Raw genomic sequence first — 5,706 nt, 5'->3', positions numbered from 1 at the left:
AACACACAGATACACACACACACAAAGATGTCACATCCCTCATAAAGGATTGAATTGGAAAGGATTGGAAAGTTAAAGTAGGAAATCAAAAGATATTTGGAATAACAGAAAAGTTTGGACTTGGATTACAAAATGAGGCAGGGCAGAAGCTAATAGAGTTCTGTCAAGATAACTTGCTGATCATAGAAAAATACTCTTTCTCAATAACCCAAAAGGCAACCTACACATGGACATTACTAGATGGTCAATATTGAAATCAGAATGATTATGTATTTTGCAACAAAAGGCAGAGAAATTCTATATAGTCAGTTAAAACAAGATCTAGAGCTGACTATGGCTCGGATCATGAGTTTCTTATTGCAAAATTTAAACAAATTAGAAAGCAGGGACAGTCATTAGACCATATATGTGTGACCTTAATAAAATCAATTATGAATATGAAGTAGAGGTGATAAATACATTAAAGGAATTATATGTGATAGAGTACCTAAAAAAACTATGGACAGAGGTTCAATATTATATAGCAGCTGCAGCAACAACAACAAAACATTCCAAAGACAAAGAAGTGCAAGGAAGCAAAATGACTATCTGTTGAGGCCTTACAAATAACTAAGGAAAGGAGAGGGAAAAGAGAAGGAGAAAGGGAAAGATAAGCTCAGCTGAATGCAAAATTCTAGAGGGCAGCCAAGGCGAGATAAGGTTTTTTTGAATGAGCAATGAAAAGAAATAAAAGAAAACAATGAAATAGGAAAAACAAGAGATATCTTCAAGAAAATCAGAGGTATAAAAGAAATATTTCATACAAAAATATGCATGATAAAACACAAAAATGGTAGGGACTTAACAGAAGTAGAAGAAATTAAGAAGAGGTGGCAAGAATATACATAAGAACTATACAAGAAAGATCTTAACATCATTGATAACCACCATGGTGTGGTTACTGATCTAGAGCCACATATGCATCCTGGAGAATGAAGTCAAGTGGGCTTTAGGAATCATTGCTAACAATAAGACTACTGTAGGTAATCGAATTTTAGCTGAAAAATTTAAAATTCTAAAAAATAATGCTGCATTCAAAATGTCAGCAAATTTGGCGAACTTAACAGCAGCCACTGGATTAGAAAAGATCAGTTTATGTCCCAAATCCCAAAAAAGGACAATGCTAAAAAATATTCAAATAATTGAACCATTTATGCTCATTTCCCACACCAGCAAAGTTATACTTAAGATGGCACAAGCTATGGGGCTGCTAGGTGGTGCAGTGAATAGAGCACTGGCCCTGGAGTCAGGAGGACCTGAGTTCAAATCTCATTGGGAATACAAATCCAGGTAATTGAATTCATTCTGGTTAGTATTTGGCACTAAGATAAATTGGGAAAATGCATAGATCTGAAAAAGAGATGCCTCAGAGATGAAACTGAGCTCCACAGCACCAGGGAGAGGGGACTAGGCACCACTGGACCTTTTCCAGAGTCCTACTCACCTTGACTGGAGGGTTCAAAGCTCTCATTCTCAGAGAAGTTTTTAAAGGAATGAATAACTGAGAAAACAAAAGATTAAGAAAGAATCCACTAAGATTCTCTTCTGACAAGGCTAAGGCTATGGTGCCTTCTCACTGTGATACAGCTCTGACTGAGCTGAGAACACAGTGAGAGGTTAGAACCACTAAGATCCTTCTCCCTGTCATCCTAGCTCTGACAGAGCTAGGACTGCAGTGAAAAGTTAGAAGAATAGTAAGGAATTTGAGTTAACCTCCCCCACCTGGTGAAAATAGAGGAGGTCACAGCAGCTACATCGGACATCCCGCTAGCAACAGCCCTAGATCCCCAGGTACCCTGAAGCCCACCCCTCTAGGTAAGCAGATGAACCTCTCCTCTAACCTGAAGTTTCTAGTTCAAGTTCCCCAAACCCCCTCCTCCCTCAATGCTCCTGGCACTCCCCAGTTCTTAGGCCCTCCCACACAAGGAGCAGGGCCCTCTTTCTCCTTCCTTCCCAAATCGACCACCCCCACAACCAGGGTTGGCTACTGTGGGGAGATGAGAAAAACAGATGAGAAAATGAGGTCAGAAGTCAACTGGCTTCTACACTTCGTAAGATCAATAATTTTTATATGTGACTTGGAAATGCAATTAATGCCATCTCACAGTTTATATTATTGTTGTATTTCTATACTGTATATTGTAAAACCTAAGTGATCATAGTGAGTCAGAAATGGTGTTAGATAAAGCAATTTTTAATCTGAACTTTGTTGAAACTGAAAGATGGAAAAAAAATTGTGTAAAACCAGTAATGTTACTTTATCGATTCTGCTAACCCTATCTTATAATGTGTATATCTGCTATTTAGAAAACCAGGTATTTACACCTTTACCTGTAATTACAGAGAGGGTTACAGCAATTTTTAATCTGGTTTGTGTTGCATGTGAATTGGATTTTTATGCTATAAAATCTGTTCATTTAAAGCTGTTATATTTGGGTTACAAACAGGTACTAATAATACTGCTGCATTTAAAATTTTGGCCACTATGGAAATATATAGTGATTTAAAGTCATATTTTTTTTACCTTATTAATGATGAGATGAATGATTCTCTGCAAGACAAATTAGAAATGACAAAGAAACTTTTGGTCTGAAATTAGTTGAAAAAATTTGTTAAAAACCAGGTTATGTTATTTTGTTAAGTCCTGCTAATCCTGTCTTAAAGCTAAAACAAGTTGGCTCTCACTTATAAAAATTGTAAGATTGTTAAATAAGTTATTTGGGATTATTGTTATAATGTTAAAAACCTAAAGTTGATCCCCCAGCAGCACACACATAAAGTATGTGGTTTTCATCAGTCCAGAAGAAGAATATCATAGGGTGGACAAGCAGATCAGCCCCCTTTTTGGGGTCTCTCTTGATTTCTCCTTATTTGTAAACTTGCCAGATCCTCTAGAAACCATCTGGTGGGCAAGGTCATCAGACCTAAGAAACAAAAAGAAAACTAAAAGCTTGTTTGAGTTTTGAAATTCCTAAGCAATGAACTTGGCTTACTGAGAACTGAAATCTCTTATGTATATAAATCATGGTAAAATAAAAGCAATTGTATCAGGCCCCAAGCTGTGATTGGTGAGACTTGCCATTTGAGGTAAAAGCTATTGATTGGGACTGCAACTAGTTTTATTTTGTGTTTGAATTAAGATATAGTTGTCTGCATTAAATCAGTATAAATGCCACAAGCTACTCAGAAGGAATCCTGCTACAGGTGAAGATTTGCTTTTGGGAAAAGCTGAGATGACAATTTTAGCCTCCACCTAAAATGAGAATCTCCTGGCTCAGTTTCCCCCTTGTCTTCCTTTGAAAAGGAATATTTTCCACCTGGTTATTCCTGAGTCTGGCTAAGAGACAGATTTGGAGCCTTTCTTATCTGAATTCAAACAGAGCTAAGGATGTTTTATCCTGTCATATCTAGCATGTCCCTGCTTTTTTCCCTTTTATGACAGATTTCTCTAACTAGAGCAAGTGGTCAGTGAAAGAGAATAAAAGTATAATGCAGGTATGTGAAATTTTGCTGTTCTCAATCTGAATGTGTAGTCATTCCATATCCCAAACAACTGGGTAAATTAATAATGGGCTTGTCATCTGCCTACCTGCATAGTCTAGTAAAAGGTTAAATCCCTGGAATAGAGCATTTTTTTTCTGAATGATATGGGAACAATTAGTCAAAGGAAAAGAAGTTTGTGAAACAGTGGTACAAACATAAATTAATCATTATCTCATATACCAAGGTTGGGATACACCTGAGCTACTAAAGTGTGTGTTAGATTTGAGCTATTCAGCCTAAAATTATATTCCTTTCTACAGCCTAAATAGTTTAGTAAAAAGGTACTTGGGCTGGTCTATTACTAGAAATATGTCTTTCTTCTTATATCTTGCACCCTGCATATTGAAGTTGCCTATCATATTCGTGTCTCTCAGAATACAGGCCAATCCACCTAAGGTTGGCAGCAAACAGTGGATACCAGTCTATACTCACCCATCATAACCTGAATGTGATCTGTGCTTGGTTTCAGTCAACTTTCTCCTTTGGACCCAGTGAAACTTCCCTTCTCTTCCCTTCTACTTCCCTTCTCAGCTTGAAGAAGATATGGAAGTTGAGACCTTCGTTCCTTCTCCCAAATGATTTTGGGTCCCAGTGTTTTGAGGGGGGAATGATGGAATCCTAATGAAGCTGCCCCCAGCCCCAAATATTCAAACCTCTCTCCCCTGCCTGGCCCTTTTCCCAGCACCTCCTCCCACCCAGCCCGTTGCACACTGGGATGATTCCTATGCTAAACAAACAAACAAAAAAAGAAGTGGGGAGGGAGTGAGTCAAGCATCTCCATCAAATCACTCATTTGGGAGCCAGAAGAGCTTACTCCTGAGAGACAGGTATTTCATTATCCAACTAGATAATATTTTGTTAAGTACTGTCATAAGGTGCTGGTGGTAGTTAAGAAAATTCTGGATGAACTCCTTCCCTGGTTTGGCCTTCCAATTGGGTTGGGCTCTGATAATGGGACAGCTTTTGTGCCTACAGACCGAAAAACTCGGGCCAATTAGAGTGGAACCAGACCCTGAAGGAGTTCCTCGACAAATTAGTAAACCTGGGTCATGCTTCTTCTCCTGGCCCTACTCAGAATCAGGTGCACCCCCAACCAAATTGGGCTTTTTCCCTTTGAAATTATGTGTGGATGGTCTCCACCCATCCTCCCAGTGATTAGAGAAGAGTTATGAGCTGAGGCTACTAATTCTTCCTTAATTAAGTTCCTACAGGGATTTCAAGTGGTTCGAGATGCCTTGCCTACATCAGATCCTGTATCCTTGCCTACAACACCCACCACAGTCAAAGTGAACTCTATCCCTAGCTGGCTCCACCACACTCTCATGAAATTAGCTGCCCCTGACAAATGGAAGGTGAACCCAGGACCAGATTTTCTCAAGTGAAGATTTTCCCGTGTTTCCTCATAATGTTATTGTGCCCTTTCTCCATGTCAAACCCCCATATTCCTAATGGTAAAAAGACCTGGATTATTAGAAAGGGGGACCAAGAACTCTGGACATTCCAGGCAGAAGAAGGCTCATGGATGAGTCCATCCTCTGCCCTGGTTTCTCCACTGGTGCGTTTCTATTGTCACTTTGCACTCTTCATCAATGGCCTAAAGGAAGGTCTGGGAGGGAACCTCAATATATCGAGGTCAAAACACTTCCCAGCCCGACCTTGGCCCTACCTGTTGGCTTTGCATAAACACCCAGCCCCCTATTATGTTGGTCTAGCCTTTCCCAAGGAAGTCTCCCTCGAATCCAGTTTTACTGCTTCTTGGTCTGGCCCCCCACTATAGGCCTTTGTTTGTTTTCCTACCTCTCAATCCAGCCCCTGCACGAGTTGCTTTCTGCCCACTATGACAATGTCTACATCACCTGACACCAGGCACCAATTGTGAGTCAAGGGTTCCACTGTGAGTCAGAGGTTTGACTCTTGACAAAAAGAAGTGGGGATTGTAGTAACCCCCCATTTTGTGAACATCCCTCATCTCTCCCCATCATAGGAGAGCTGCCTAGGAAACCTTCCCAAAACACAACAAAGCCCAGCCAGGCAGCAAACTTGCCAAGTAAAAACCTGGCCAAGCATACTACCTGAAGCCCATAGCCACCTCCGCCCACACACTGCTTTCTGTTGAGTTTTCAA

Source organism: Petaurus breviceps, unplaced genomic scaffold (genome assembly GCF_028583685.1).
Source record: "Petaurus breviceps papuanus isolate PSGF00001 unplaced genomic scaffold, PetGlider_PUasm1.0 37, whole genome shotgun sequence".
NCBI classification, from domain to species: Eukaryota; Metazoa; Chordata; class Mammalia; order Diprotodontia; family Petauridae; genus Petaurus; species Petaurus breviceps.
The sequence above is the reverse complement of the archived record's forward strand: the minus strand, read 5'-3'. Positions refer to the sequence as shown.